Source organism: Tachypleus tridentatus, chromosome 1 (assembly GCF_004210375.1).
Source record: "Tachypleus tridentatus isolate NWPU-2018 chromosome 1, ASM421037v1, whole genome shotgun sequence".
NCBI classification, from domain to species: domain Eukaryota; kingdom Metazoa; phylum Arthropoda; class Merostomata; order Xiphosura; family Limulidae; genus Tachypleus; species Tachypleus tridentatus.
The window spans coordinates 138,319,677-138,336,414 of record NC_134825.1 but is presented as its reverse complement, the minus strand read 5'-3'; the positions used below and the strand labels follow the sequence as shown (position 1 = coordinate 138,336,414).

At 32.9% G+C, this 16,738-nt stretch overlaps 1 protein-coding gene and 1 long non-coding RNA gene across 5 annotated transcripts in view; one reads left to right on the top strand and one right to left on the bottom strand.

Moving 5' to 3' along the window:
• The window catches only part of LOC143225330 (uncharacterized), a 31,840-nt gene extending 30,664 nt beyond the window's left edge, over positions 1-1,176 (bottom strand). For 3 of the 4 annotated variants that reach the window (XR_013013795.1, XR_013013799.1, XR_013013796.1), the window contains exon 1: positions 1,077-1,176. The gene's annotated coding sequence lies outside the window, so the exon portion shown is untranslated. The remainder of the gene's footprint in view (positions 1-1,076) is intronic. The other variant, XM_076454531.1, reaches the window with a different exon arrangement.
• Positions 1,177-13,753: 12,577 nt separating this feature from the next.
• On the top strand, positions 13,754-16,527 carry LOC143225327 (uncharacterized). Its single transcript, XR_013013794.1, has 2 exons — positions 13,754-13,964; positions 14,547-16,527. It is a non-coding gene; the product is annotated as an uncharacterized LOC143225327 (long non-coding RNA).
• The last annotated feature ends 211 nt before the right edge of the window (positions 16,528-16,738 follow it).

Genomic DNA, 16,738 nt, shown 5'->3' with positions numbered 1-16,738 from the left:
GCAAAGAAATAATGAGTCCTGGTCACGGCACGATGTTTGGTCCCCGGTTCATTCCCGGGTGCCCCCTTCGCTCATTCATTTTGCCCGGGATGGCCAGGTGTGTTAAGGCGTTCGACTCCTAATCTGAGGGTCGCAGGTTCGAATCTCCGTCGCACCAAACATGCTCGCCCTTTCAGCTGTGGGGGCGTTATAATGTTACTGTCAATCCCGCTATTCGTTGGTAAAAGAGTAGTCCAAGAGGTATTGATGATTAGCTGCCTTCCCTCTAGTCTTATACTGCTAGATTAGGGACGGCTAGCGCAGATAATCCTCGAGTAGCTTTGCGAGAAAGTAAAAAAACAAAACAAACAAATTAATGTTAACAAATATTTCCGTTTTTATGCACAAGAGCTAAAAATTAATAAAATAATTTACTGAACTTCGCTTTTCCGCGCAGACACTCGATCACAGCACCCTTCAGTTATTTCGATTACTGACGGACCTGGAGCGTCGACAGGTATTTATATACAAAATCTAAAAAAAGATAAAGTTCGAGAAGTTGCTGGTTTAGCCGAAAGCCTAAGTAAACAAAAACACATCTCAAATATTCTAATGTTGAAACTGTGTACTACCTCGATCTAGTAGCTCGCACAATATCTGACAGATGTCGATATCGCTGTGTTTCCCTCGAAAATTTGAAATATCTCGCGGCGCTCTGAGGCGCAATGGCGCACAATTTGGGAACCTCTGCATAAAGGGGTGACCGGATAGCTTTGTTGCCTGCCACACAAGCATTTACACGAATTAAATCACACCCATCAATCTGTTTATCCTTATTATACATTCACTTAATTATTTTCCTAATTCCTACCATGTGCGGGGTGAAGAAGGACTGTTTAGTCTTCGAGTACCCCAGGGGACTAATGTTTCACAAGAAACATTAATCTTATATCTAAACACCTGCTGTAATTGTGTGTGTGTGATTCTTTGGCGAGAGTGAGAAAGAGACAGAAGTGTTTTCTCAACACTAAAACGAAAGATTAAGTAAATAGGCTCCCCTGACTAAAATACAGCTTGAAAGATTTATATTTACTTACCCAGGCGATCGACTATAACGACTACTACTTCATCGGCGGACACCCGAAGAAATCACAGACTGTAGAGCGGGAAGCCGCGTTTAACTCTCACCTGGAGGATACAACTGGGTCAGGACACGCAATGGCAGACGGTAAAAGTACCGATGCCGATCACGAAACACAGAAAACAAGTAAGTCAAGTCTTGTGGCAAAACAAAAAGTAATGTAACTAGTTCACCCTTACTAGCACTATGTACAATAGCAAAAAAAGAACTAAGTACAGTAGGAAAAACAAATGAAAATAATATAAGAAAAAGACGAAGAGTTAAAAAGAGAAATTATTAAACTTACCAACTCTACGGAAAATTCAGAAAATGAAGAAGAAGCAGGCGTTGCAACTAATACTGAGGTAGAGGTAGCTTCCCCTGCAATTAACATTAAGAAAACTAACAATGTAAATGTAATAGAAGAAAAATCAAACACCTTGGATATTGATAGATCAACTGAAAACATTCAAAGCAATATCATGAAAAATCTCACAGATAGTGAGCCAGACACTGAAGATCAAGAAGGCTTTATGACAATTACATCTAAAAAAAAAATAACATTATAGAAAGAAAAAAAAGTAACAATATTGTGCAAAAAACTAAACCACCACAATTTTCTATTATTATAGAAGGTATTCCAGGCCAGTACAATCAACCCCTACTTGCGACAGAGGTCAAACGCTGCAAGCCACATGCGTCTATTGTTAATATCAAGCGTCTGCCCAGAGGCAGTGTCCTTGTTCAAGGACAAGACGCTGCTGACCTAAATAGGTTAGTGAAAGAATGGCCAGCAGATGCTTTCAAACCTGGTAAAATCAAAATCCACCTGCCAGGAAGTAAGCCGCAGCCTAAAGCTATTGTCGTAAGATGGGTTCACCAAACTATTAACCTTGAATCTATGAACACACCAACATTCAACGGATAATTTAAAAAAAACAAAACAAGCACTCACAAACCTTATACGAGTAGATATAGATGACAGTTACAACATACGAAATCTCATTAATAATGGAATAATACTTTGGTATCAAAAATACCAAGTAGAACAGTTAAAAACTCCGGCAATTGTAGTAACACAATGTTACAATTGCCAAAGATAGAGACACGTTCCCGCAGCCTGCTTAGCAACACCGAAGTGCTGCGGCTGTGGCGGGGAACACCATATCTCCAGTGCAAAAAAGAAAAAGAAACACCGGAATGTTGTAACTGTAGACAAACCCACACAGCCAACTATAAAGGTTGTGATAAGTACAAACAAATAAAGCAACATACATATCAGATAAGAACAGCATCGTCAGAACAGGATCAACCAAATACAGACATAACAACAGAATATAATAAAACAACTAAAACCACATATGCACAAATGTTAAAAAGGAAACAAACCCCCAAAGCAGCAAGAACAGAATATTATTATTCAAGAAAATAACACCTTAACACAAATACAAAAGCCACAAGAAAACAGCACCACCATTCAAGAAACAAATGCTAACACACCTGATAAAACAAGCCTTATTACTACCATAATCAAAAACCTATTTACAGAATTTGTAACAGAATACACAAAACCGAACCAAAAAATCAACTGCAATCATTTGCTAATTAATATGCTCAAAAAACACATCACACCTTGTATATCATACATAATAACAACACTAACTGGTTACATGCTCACAGTTGTATATATCAACATCCAAGGTGCAATAGCTTCCAAGAAACATGAGATTGAAGACCTAATACAAGAAACTAACCCCCACATTATTATAGTAAGCGAAACTCTAATACACAATAACAATAGATTTAAAATACCAAATTATACAACAATAAGGAAAGACAGAATAAACAAAAATGATGAAAATAGAGGCATTATGCTGCTCTACAAAACGGAACTATCAGTTTTAGAAATTAGATTGAGCAGTAACAACGAACATGTTACAGTGGACATCCTGCAAAGAAACAAAAGTAACTGTAGCAGGAATTTACTGCTCACCAAATAAACAACTAGATATATCGTTACTCAACATCTTTTCCCACAACCATAACTTTATAGTTATGGGAGACCTAAACAGTAAAAATGTTAACTTTGGATGCTGGAGCTCAAACAACAATGGTAGAAGCCTCTTACAGTTTTTAGATGACAACAATATAATCTTATTAAACGATGCCACCCCTACACACATAGCGTATGCCACTAACTCCAGTGACATACTTGACCTGTGCATTTGCACATATAATCTGAGCCAAAAACTAATAAAATTCCAGGTGGGAAAATATGTTGATAGTGATCACCTACCAATATATTGCGTCTTCGACCTCGCCCCCCATAAAAATATAACCTTCAGGAAAGAAAAATTTAATTACAGTAAAGTAAATTGGCAAAATTACAAACAGGAATTATACAACCTTTTACCTAATAAAGTTATAAAAGAAGTTAAAACCCATATTGAAATGGATAATTACTGTCAAACAATAACGGAGTGCCTCCAGAAAGCAGCCAAGAAAACAATACCAAAACAACAGCATAAAACAACAAACAACACATGGAAACCCACCACAGAAACAATCACCTTAATCAAAAAACGAAGACAATTAAGAAGACAGTACATAATAACAAGAGACAGAAAAACAAAAACGCAAATAATAAACAATATAAGAAATCACATCAGAACACAAATAAAACAACAAAAACAAGATAAATGGGACAACTACTGCTCAAAACTAAATGATAAAATTGACCCGAAAAAATTCTGGTCACACCTTAAAAGACTCATCAATGATAATACAGTCGCAAAGAAATATCCTGCACTCGAACATAATAATACAATAGCACACACAAATAAAGAAATAGCCGAAGCTTTCAAATTTTCAATTTCAAAATACTTTTAAAACTCACTCTGATCCAGATATGAATACATATTTCTACAATAAAGTCACCAGCCATATATTAAACAATAAAAAACAATTTGAACCAATTTTTCCAATAAGCATAACTGAGACAAACACAAGACCCAACACGGATTATGCAAACACGTTACTAACAAATTAAATATCCCTTCAAGAACTACTCGAAGCAATAAAAAACACAAAAAACAAAGCTCCAGGTGAAGATTAAATACAAGCTTTCCTTCTAAAAAAGTGCACTCCGAAATTGTTTGACCACCCAAAAACACTTTTTAACCTATCTATCCTCAGGATACATCCCAGTTTCTTGGAAGCTTGTTAATATGTTAATGTTCAATAAGGAAGGAAAGCCAGCAAATAAACGTAATAGCTACTGACCAATCAGCCTGACCAGCTGTATAGGCAAAATTCTCGAAAGAATAATCAGTAATAGACTCTACACATTCTTGGAGATAACATCAAAATTACCAAAAGAACAAAACGGATTCAGTAAATTTAGACAAACGACAGATCACTTAGTCAGATTAACCGAAACTATAATAGATAGCTTCAATAAAAAAGAATGCACTGTCGCTTGCTTCCTTGATATCGAGAAAGCATTCGACACTGTATGGCACGATGGTCTAAGGTTTCGAATGAATGAAATGGAACTACTGCTTGGAATTATTCGCTGGTTATCTAACTTTTTGGAAAATATAAAGTGTACAGTAAATGTTGAGAGTACCTTTTCTGAGTACTTTACTCCAGAAGTTGGTGTCCCTCAGGGAGGGGTGGTTAGCCCTATACTCTTCATCATGTATGTAAACAATATGCCACTGAAGGATCCAAATCATAATTCTCTTCACAGTTCGCAGATGATGTGGCAGTCTGGAAAAGTGCCGCGACACCCACGATAGCAGCCACTAACATACAACCGCAACTAAATAGATTGTTTGTTTGTTTGTTTTGGAATTTCGCACAAAGCTACTCGAGGGCTATCTGTGCTAGCCGTCCCTAATTTAGCAGTGTAAGACTAGAGGGAAGGCAGCTAGTCATCACCACCCACCGCCAACTCTTGGGCTACTCTTTTACCAACGAATAGTGGGATTGACCGTCACATTATACACCCCCACGGCTGGGAGGGCGAGCATGTTTAGCGCGACGGACTAAATAGAATAAATGAATACTGTCAAAGATATAGAATAAAAATAAACACAGCAAAAACACAACACGTAGTCTTTACGAAATTGACAAAACACAAAAAACAACAGCCAGAATTATATATGAATGACACACTACTTTAGACTGCCCCATCGGCAAAATTTTTAGGTCTAACGTATGATTTAAAATTAACTTGGATTAATCATGTTAACGAAATTGAAAATAAAGCCTGGCGAAGAACTAACTAAGCTAGGAGTCTAACTGTTAAAAACAGTGGAGCATCTACAGATAACTTACTAAAAAATCTATAAAACATATATTAGACCAGTGATAGATTATGCAGCTCCAGCATGGATAACTGTAAGCAATAAAATAATTAAAACCAAACAACAAACAATCCAAAACACACTCCTCACAACATCATACAGAGTTCCAAGAACTATATCACTCAATTCATTCACAAATATTCGAACATACCAACCGAACCAGATAGACTCTTACATAGTACCATCCTCGTCGCGCCAAACGTGCTCGCCCTTTTAGCCGTGGGGGCGTTATAATTTACGGTCAATCCCACTATTCGTTGGTAAAAGAGTAGCCCAAGAGTTGGCGGTGGGTGGTGATGACTAGCTGCCTTCCCTCTAGTCTTACATTGCTAAATTAGGGACGGCTAGCACATATTGCCCTCGAGTAGCTTTGATGCGAAATTCAAAAAACAAACAAACAAACATAGTACAATAATGTATTTCGATAAGAATTGGATGAAAAACGAATTACTATGCGAACTAGATAGGTACCTCATACATGATGAAGCTAGCCCTAAATATCTCTCCCCAGTTAATTTATATTTTAAACATAAAAATAAATAAATACATAAAAAATAATAATAAATATTAAATAATAATAATAATAAAACAAAAAACACAAGTGCCACCAACAACTTGACATTCTGCTGATAGAGTAAAATAATAACTATATATGTGCCACAATACATGGACATTGCCCTGAAAAGGATCAGAATAATATTCAGTTCAACAATTACAAATACCAATCCGGCAAGACCATAAGTAAGTGGAGGAGGAAGAGGTCACAGAGAACCTGACCATCCAGGGTATGAACATTTCTTATCAAAACACCGAGAGAGAGAGAAAGGGGTGACGAGTTAAATAAGAGAAAAACGAACATAATTAGTTATTCAAAGAAGCACGCAATGTGGAGATAGCCAATTAATTAAATGTAAAGAAAAGACGAGTTGTTCAATCAAGCATGCTGTATTTAGTTTAGCCATTCAACTAACAATAAAGCAAACATAATGAATTGTTCATGCTGAATAGGGGTTAACCAATCAAATAAATGCAAATATTTAGTGATGTTTTTTGTTTTTTTATCAAGAATGATGTTTACGATTAGTCAATTAATTACTAGTACATGTAAAACTAACTTGTAATGAGCTGTTAAAAAAGTATGTAGTATAGAGGTTAACCAATTGATTAACTTTAGAAGAAACTAGTAATTGTTTGTTCAAAAATGCCTGCTATATAGGCGTATCAACCAACTAAAAGAATATAGGTGTTAACCAATCATTTTGATGTAAGAAAAATACGTAATGATTTGTTCAACCAAACGGTAAAGCATATATGCAATTATTAGTTAAATGGAGTATGATGTATAGGATTAGTGGATTAATTATCTGTAAAGTAAACGTGTAATGACTTGTTCAACCAAGCATATTATAAAATTTTAATCAGTTAATTAAATGTAAAGCAAAAATAGGAATGAGCTTCCAACCAATCATGCTGTATAAAAGATAGCCAATTACATAACTGTGAAGTAAACGTGTAATCAGTCGCTCAAAAAAAAATCAGAGAATGTAATGGTAAGCCAGTTAATTAATTGTAAATCAAAGAAATAATTAGTTGTTTAAACAGGTATGTTAACTATCGGTTAACCAAATAATCGACTGTAAAAATACCTGTAATAAATTGTTCGACTAAATAATTGTTCGGTTAAATAACACTGGGGAACACTCATTTTGTTGCATTTAAAAAAAAGACTTTTCTATAGTCAATTTGAGTGTGTTGATTTCAAATCTGAAGTCGGTTTTTGTCTGCAAGCTACAGATTTTATGCAATTTGACATTTTTATTTATTTTTTAATGTTTCGTTATTATAGGAAATTATAGGAATAGTTTATCAATTTGTTTGTGTATTTTATTCAGGTAGGAATTTGCGTTTGTAACTTTTGCGTTTGTACACTTCATCTGGACAATCTCGTTTAATGCTCCAGCAGTAGTCAGCCATCATACTTTAGTCCCAGCGCCCTTGGTAGCGTTCTTCCATGACCTTTAGGTCTTGGTGGAATCGTTCTCCTTGTTGGTCACTCACAGCCCCCAGGTTGTCAGGGAACTTATCAAGGTGGCTATTCAAAAAATGGACGTGAAAATGCTTATACATGGTTTACGCAAGTTCACATTTGTACAATTTCATTAACCTCAAATTGCATACAAACTAGAGCTTGTAGAGAAAAACTAATTTCAGATTTGAAATCAGCGCCTAAAACTCCTTCAGAATCAGTTAAAATATCCAATGCAACTCAAAGTTACTGAAAAAGTGTTCCCCAGTGTAATTAATTGCCTGTAAAGCAGACATTTAATTAGTCGTTTGAACAGGAATATTATGTAAAAATGAGGCAATTCGTTAAGCGTAAACCAACCATTTAATTAGTTGTTTAACCAGGCTTGTTATATAGAAATGAGACAATTAATTAACTGTATAACCAATATATAATGAGATGTTATAACAGATACGCTATATAAAGTTTGCCCAACTGATTAGCTGTAATCGTACAAAGTATCAGTTTTTGAACCAAGCGTGCTAAATAGGGATTAGCTAATTAAGTATCTCTATATAAACATGCATTGAGTTGTTTCACTAACCAGAGTATGTAGTAGTTCTCCATTAATTAGCTGTAAAACAAGCAAAGCAATTATGTAATTATTGCTTCAATAAACATGCTATGTAGGTGTTAGTTTCTTCGATAACTCGAAAAACAAAGTATGATATATGGGGTTTAGCCAATTTAAAATAGTAGTTGGCAAATTAATCAAGTTTAAAGGAAACGTAATGAGTTACTCAATAAATCATTTATAGAAGAGTTGGCCTATCAGTTAGTTAACTGTAGGACAAACACGCAAACAGTTGCACAAGATCTGTATACATAGAAGCGAAAGTGTATGTTTGTCTGTCCGTTAAGTCCTTGCACCACTTGACCAATTACCACCAAACTCGTCATGGTGACTCCTACTGTCTTCAGAAATAACACGAAGGCGTAAAATTCCCACAATGCATTTTAGCTTTTAATTCAGTTTGTGTCTTTGTGCCATGCTACTTTTGGAAACACTCAATATTATACATATATCGTTGCTTAGCAACAAAACTATCACGAAACTGTTGTTAGGCCAACAATGTTGTTTACGTTGGACATGTAATACACGTGTTAATATGTGATTTATTTTTATTTTGCCATCTGTAATGATGCGTTTGTTATGTACCAGCTGACAGCCCATCGCATAATGAATAACTTTTCTTCTAAAATTTTAATATAAATAAATAAATAAACATATTTTCTAGAAGTTATATTACAGCAACAACATATGTATAAGGAATTTTTATAATTTATAAGAATTTCACGAAAAACTATTTTTTGTTTATATTTGTTTTTCTCCTGTAAGTAGTCAGTCCTTCATTAGGATTTTGATTTTTGTAAATTTCTATGTTATGTTGAAGTCAGTTTTCTCGATAAAGCCTCATATACTGAATCATGCAAGAAACTGGCTCTATAAGAAATATTTCTACTTGATCAGATGTCTGAGCCTGTGAATTATTAATTGTGATAGTTGAGGCAAAGAATCTGAGGATAAAGGGCAAATACACGAAGGTATAACTGTGCATAAGAAATGCTTATAAAATTTTCCCAATTTTTAAAAGTCTTTTACTGAAGGTGAGAAAAACATAAGTAATGTATTGTAGCGCCATTTACTGCATTGAAAAGATATTTAAGTTGTTTTTGACACATATGATTATTTTGCTTGCTGTGAGTATGATAATAAGTATTAAAAATTAAATTAGAGGAAATCCTAATTCTACTGAAATTTCAGCCTGAGACTTCCACATAATATATCCATGATTGTATTATTCTAAACATTCACCAGCTTGCTGTGAGTATAATAATAAATATAAAAACTAAATATCAGAAAATCCTAATTCGACTGGAATTTCACTTCTAGATTTCCACATTATTGTCTTGTGCTATAAAAATGTTACATCCAGCCTTTGTAATCTATGTTTAAAAATACATTAACAAATATTTCAAATTTCTAATATAAAGTATTATGTTATTGTGTTTTCCTAATATTATAATATCTTTCTCCACACATAATAAGTTAGTAAATAAATAGAAGTTATAGAAAATCCTCACTCTACTGGGATTTAAACTGTAGACTTTCGCTTAAGACTGAGCTAATTTGAACGTTGGTGAGAGTTGAGTATTACCGATCAAGAGATCGCTTTGAACCACAAGTGGATTTTCTAATGTAGACTGGCTAAGTGTATTGTATGACGATAAATATTGATTTCATTATGAAAATCAAATCTAAATAAAATTTTATGAATGTGTTATTTAAATATTAGTTAAAGTAATAATGTGCGTATAAGGAATGTATATATATATATTTTAATATTGCTTACTACTAGAAAAGCAGTATATCTACGGACTTTTACTGCTAGAAATAAGGTTTCGATACAAATGGTGAGCAGATAGTCTATTGTTTACTCGATACAAATGGTGCACAGATAGTCTATTGTTTACTCGATACAAATGGTGCACAGATAGTCTATTGTTTACCTTTGTGCTTAACTACAAACAAACTTTTAATATTTCATGACAACATTGTTTTTCATTTGGCCATCTTTTGTAAGAGGTCTGTGATTAAAATAAATTCTTAAATAATATAATGTCTGACCCTGCTATTCTTTAATTCTGATAGAAAAGGTAATGAATTTCATGATGAAAGAAAATTCATGAAGATATAATGTTTTTGGAAAAAAATGCTTAGACCCCCCCAATCTCTTAATGTGAATAAAAGCTATAATTATGCATGTCTTGCCATTTATTGGATTGAAAATTATTTAAATTCTTAGACACATAGTTCCTGGTGTTTACATAACCTGCTATTATACTTAGTTTAATCTATAATCTCATTCGTATTTTTTCTGCATATATAAACAGCTTGATGTAAATATGATATTAAATATGTAAAACAAAAATGTAATAAAAATTAACATAAAATACAGCATGACAGCCACTTTAACGCTAGACATTGTGATGACCAATCTTTGTAATCAAAGGTTAACAAATAATTCAAAACTGTAAATTATCATGTTAATGTGATTTTGTTAATATATTGTTCTAAACATGACGAGTTAATATTTAAAAAAAAAGTTATAATAACTCTCTACTTAATTAAGATTTTAACAAAAGACTTTCACTTAAGACAAACCACTAAACCAATCTTCAATATTTAGCCTTTTTCTAAATTTGGTCTTTGCAGCTGTATACAGTGAAAATGCTTGCTTACAAAGATGTGTTGTTGGAACATGCATCAAAAATTTCAAAACTCTTTTACTTATTTCAGGGTACTCCACGGCCATTTGAATCCAAAATTGTGTAATTTCTTCGTGCTGAAATTTTGTTTTTACGATGTAATAAGTTGAAATTTCTATGAGCTGTTATTTTTTCTTTCAAAAGCAAATCGTTGGTATTTGCGGAGTCAAAAGCATTTTGAAGCCACAGTAATTTTTCTGAAAAACATTGAAGTTAAACTTTGTGGTTGTCAGTTTAGCCACAATGGTCGATTTTTAAGGTGATTTTCACATTTTGTATTGTAATAGCAGAAAAACAGAATAATAATTTGTCTTATCAAAGAGTGTTCTAAATTAACTGAGCACCTACAGTGATCTAGAAATGAGTTTTACAGCTTTTGTCGTAATAACAGATATGGAGAAGAATAATTCGTATTGTCAGTTGTGTTCTAATGTGATTAAACCAGTTTCTGTGGACTTTTAACATAAAACAGAATTATTTAAAGCTATGAATGCAGATGTGAAAGCCAATAGAAAAAAGATTTAATGTACATACATTTGACTTGTTTTAATTATATTATTTAAAAAATGGATTTGTGTTGTGCATTTTTTGTTGACACTTATCGCCAACAAGCCACATACTGTAAAATGTAAAGGATCCGGCCCTTATAAAAACCTGACAAACATTCTCATCCTCCAACAATTTCATGACATCAAGTCAATATATGAAAGGTTTGTCTAGGTTGTACAGATGCAACTTGTAAGAATGCTCTACGTACTTTAATAAGCTTCATGTCTGCTGTAATTTAAATTTTAGTGAACCAACGTGCTAGATTGAAGGTATGGAGCAGTAAAACCAAATTTCAGCTGTTTCCATTCCATACCTAATCTCATATTGAGTTAAGATGATGCAAATTATATCTTTGATAATGTTTAATAGTAGACTGTGAATATAATGTTAAAATTGTTTGGCTGTCTATTATTATGATATGATATTATACATGCTTTGGTTAAAAATATCCAATCACTGTGTATTTATTACATAGCTGGTTTTATTTTCAACGTTCTGTATACCAAAGTTAAAGTCCCCGCTAGTACAGCGGTAAGTCTACGGATTTACAACGCTAAAATTAGCGGTTCAATTCCCCTCGGTCGGCTCAGAAGATAGCCTGATGTGGCTTTGTTAAAATAAAACACACACATACACACCAAAATTAACATTAGACCACAACGTGAAAATTATTTCACCACACATGTGAATGTGCCTACTTGTACTAGTCATTTTTACTCTCTACATACCATTTCATCAAGAAATCTAATATTAATATCAGTTACGAAGAAAAAAAACAAGCAGAAAGCTACTAAATAAATGCTGCAAGCATTTTATATCCAAAAATATAACTAATATATTTGTACGAGAAAGGAAATGTAGTAAATATTTTACCTTCATTCAATATAGAAGAGATGTATTATATATATATATTCTACCTGCTTTTGCTAATGTAGAAATTTTATAGTATTTTTTGTTTGTTTAATTTCTATGCAATGTTAACATAAACATGAGTTTCAAAAAATGTTAGAGGTACCTTGTTTTCTATTTTTGAGAATGTCTATTCTATACAAGAGGGCATTGGAATGGTCTAGTATTCGTGTTGAAACAATCAGTGTTTGTAATGTTCTTGGCTGGCGTAGCTGAAGATGTCTGTATGTTAGATAACCAGAGTCAGAATGTGATATCATTGAATGGATAGAGAAACCGAGTTGATCTATTTGAAGTCAAGCAAATTTTATTAGTTTGGTTTTTAAGTTCTTTACATAAAAATCATATTCTAAGATTATAATGTTTTAGTTCTTCTTAAGAGAAAACTCTGAAGCTAATCAATATCTGGTTAAAATGACTATTTTCTTATATAAAAATGCATGTTCTGTCTGTATTTTCTTTTTGTTTATCCATGTTAAAGGTTGCGTTCATTTTATAAGCCTTACACCATCTTAGTTTCTGAGTGATTCGGCTTTTATTATTCGGTGTAGTATCTGATAGTTGCATGTAAATCAGTTCACTTCAAAAAATCACAAATAGATAGGATGGAGAAATTTTGGTACCATGACAATATAATTTGTTGTAGAGTTTATGTTTCGACAATTTGCATAATAGCCCTACTCGATCCTTTGTATTTATTGAATCTAAAGGGTAATTTCTAAAATAAGAATGGTACATGCAAAACAAAAACAGCAATACTCACAACCAAGAAGGAAAGTTTAGTGGAAAAAGGTGGCTGCAGGGAAGATGCGTCTAGTCAAGAAGACCTTTTCTGGATGTGATAGAAAGCTTTCATGCATTATTCAATCTACAAGCATAAACTTAGGAGAATTTACTCATGTCTGGAACAAAGAGTGCACACGAGTTATGGTCATTGAAGTTACATTTGGACGGCATGCATGAGATACAATATTTATTCAACTCAGTAGAAAGTTTGGTGATCTAATGTACCTAGTCAATGGCGTACTAAAGGAGGCAGTTTGCCCCAGGTGACAGCCAGGAGATGGGTGTGCCACTGGGAGAATTGAAATACCAGTACAAGTTTTCTGAACCAAATGAGAAATTCGCTAAAGATAGACAAGAAAATTAAAAATGATCAGACTATTACAAAAGTTTGTTAATTTCCATTATAAAATAAATGTTTATATTTTTTGGCAATACAAAGTTTACAAACGAAAAATTATGTTTGATAAAAATTACATCGAAAGGTGAACGTTTTAATCATCAGTTTATTAAGCATCACTAGCTGATTGCAACTGATATTCCAAGTTTTGTTCATTTGACACTATGACTTTACATACATGAGGCTTCATTAAATAATTATCATAAAGGATAAAGTACGGGTGTTTATAACGGTATCATGGTACTTATATCATTGTCCAGTGGTTCTTGACAATGTGGTATCATAGTAATATTTAAATGTTTACAAATACATCGTCTTGATGTTATAGAAACTCATGTTTATGAATGGTGGTCCCTGTGACTAGTGGTGATCACTAAAATAAGACAGGAAAGTTACACTTTGCATTAAACTTTAGACGAATTTCTTTCCTACAACCATGACTACTGAAGTAACTGTGATGTGTATAACTGATTGAGTTTTTTCAATGCAACTACATGGTGATGATACGACAACACAGAGGTGCGTTAATGCTCCCATGTTTAATATAGTAAATACCGGTTGAGATCTACATTACCGGCTACAGTACTACTATATACTGAATTAGTCCTAATGCTTATTGGTTTAGCCATCTTAGTTTCAGCAATTTTACAATGTCCAGTGTGGTATAATTGTATGTTCAATACGTTATTTATGCTTACCGCTTAAAAAATAATGATATATCAAATATAACAGCTAGTGTTATACCACACTACATTGAATTAGTGTTAATACAATGGTATTGATAATTAATTGTTTCTGCTTGTCTGGGTTGATAGTCTGATAACTCAATGGGTATCTGGTTTGAAGCTTTTCTGCTGTAATATGTTTTCACTTTTTATCTGCTGGATATATTGTTAATTTTCATTTTGTCAGTGGTCTAGTAATTTGTTAGTAATGCTCATAGTTTACTGCTCTTTTAGGAGTTGTGTTTGCATTAGCCCCTCCTAAAAAATGATAATAATCATCACAGACAATTTGTTCAGTTAATGTATTTCAAGTCATAATAGTTTGTACTTTTCACACATGCTTATGCTTTATACTTTTGATTTTGAAATTTTGCAGAAAGCATCCAGATGAAGAGAAATCGACCCAGTGGATTCCAACAAAGAAAAATGAAGAATGCCAGAGAACAAATGGCCCAAGCAATGTTTGGATCAATTTGATGTATGTGACGTCTTCAACATCAAGTGCAATAGGAGAAAGTCATGAAAATATTCATCCTCATGAGTCTGAAGAGCAAATACCAAGTATCTTCACAAGAGGATTGAAATGAGAGAGGGCAAATTGTTTGTCTGTGCATCTGTTGCTTCACACGAGTTTTTTTTTTCAAATTGAAATTGATAAAAAATTTCTTTCCCATGACCATGAGTTAAACAAGATTAACAAATCTGCCTTTACTTTAAATTGAACATGAAAAGAAGGTGAATTTTAATGAGGTCAATGATCAATCTGCAAAAATTAAGGATCAAAAGCAGAGACTGTGAATCCTATTTATTTACCTTCAAAGAATAGACTGAGCACTAAGATTGGATTTCCTATGTTTTTTCTATAAAATAAAATACACTATTACATGTTCACTGAAGGTTTCATGCCCTGCATTTTTCTTATTTCCAATTTGCTTTTGACAGTACTGTACTGTTTAAAAATATACTTGAAAACATATTTTTGTGTTTAAATTTTAAGATTACTTGTGGGGGATCCCAAAGGAAAGATCTGCCATGGGTGCCAAATACTTTAGGGACACCCCTGTATCTTGTTCATGACTTAGAAGAGTATTAACACCAAGGGACTGGCCACCTTTACAGACCATATCCTTGTTGATATATTAATCAAGGAAATACCCAATGAACTTATATTACAGTAGTTAGATGTGAGAGAATTTCTCATGTTCACAGAAGCAGTTTCTGTTGTGACACTCTTTGAAGTGATCACTTAAATCCAGACATGATAGAGAAAGAAGCCTACAATGTTACCCAGATACTCCACCATAATTAAGTAAGGAAGCATATTATGTTAATATCACAATAAGTAGGTAAACAATGATTTATAAACATAATAAATTGATTTATTTATGGTGGAACATATATGTTTTGATAGATAAGTGAACTGTTTTGAAGACATATCAATAATTTGTTGAAACATGTTTTAAGTTCTAGACAAATAAATCATGTCATTGTGCTTAAAAATCAATGTTTACTTTCTTAGTATTACATCCACCATTTCAGGCTAAACCCAACCAAACATGAAAATGAAGGTAAGATATTTTTAAACCACAGGAGAACTGAAGTATATCAGACCAAAAAACAATTAATCAACTAAACTACTGCTTTTTCTTATTGATACATCTTATTACATAATCCAATCAACCCTTTTATATGCTGTGACCATTTGGAAAATTATTCTAGTAGGTTTATTCATTTATATCTAAGAACTTTGTTTGAAACTGAAAATATAGCAAAGGCACACAAAGAATATCAGACTGAAATGTTTGAATAGAATTTAGAAACAATGTTTTGCCAAATTTATCAAGACTATTCAATATGTAGCTCCTTTACACACAGATGCAAAAATGTCTAGGTTTCAGCATGTCTCACTATTAGACACTTACGAGATAGTAGGTGTTATGATAGTTCAAAAGTTCATGAATATTTCCTAGTTTTACCTGTAGTAGGCCTGTATCAGTTTTTAACCTAAAGTATTTTCATTACATTTCTTAAATTCACAAAATTTTATAATTGATGTGTTACCAGTAATATAACATAATGACATCTACTTCAAATGTAGTTTGAAAATTAAAAATAGATTACTAATTAATATTACTCTGTTAACAGAGTATCACATTAATGTGGAATTTCAATATACCATATATTATTATCTCTTTGTAATATTATTTATTATAAATTTTTATTCTTTATAAGAGCAATTTACCCATAATGAGTATTTGAAAAAGTCATTAAGTTCATTATTCTAGCTGCTTTTATTCTGTAATAGATAATATTTCTTCTGTATCTAAGAAGGTATAGTTATAAAACTGCAAATTATACAAGGTCATTGTCATCATTGTTCAAGTCATTCATGTAATACATCTAGAGGCTGTAGCCTAATTATGTGGTAATCAGAAAGGCCAATTACATGAGTAGAACTCATCACTCTGGGTAAAAGTGATGTTTCTTGCAAACAAAGCAGTGTTAGATTGAGAATCTGCAACAGGACCCAAAAGCATTATTAGTTAATTGAATCTAGTAAAACTAACA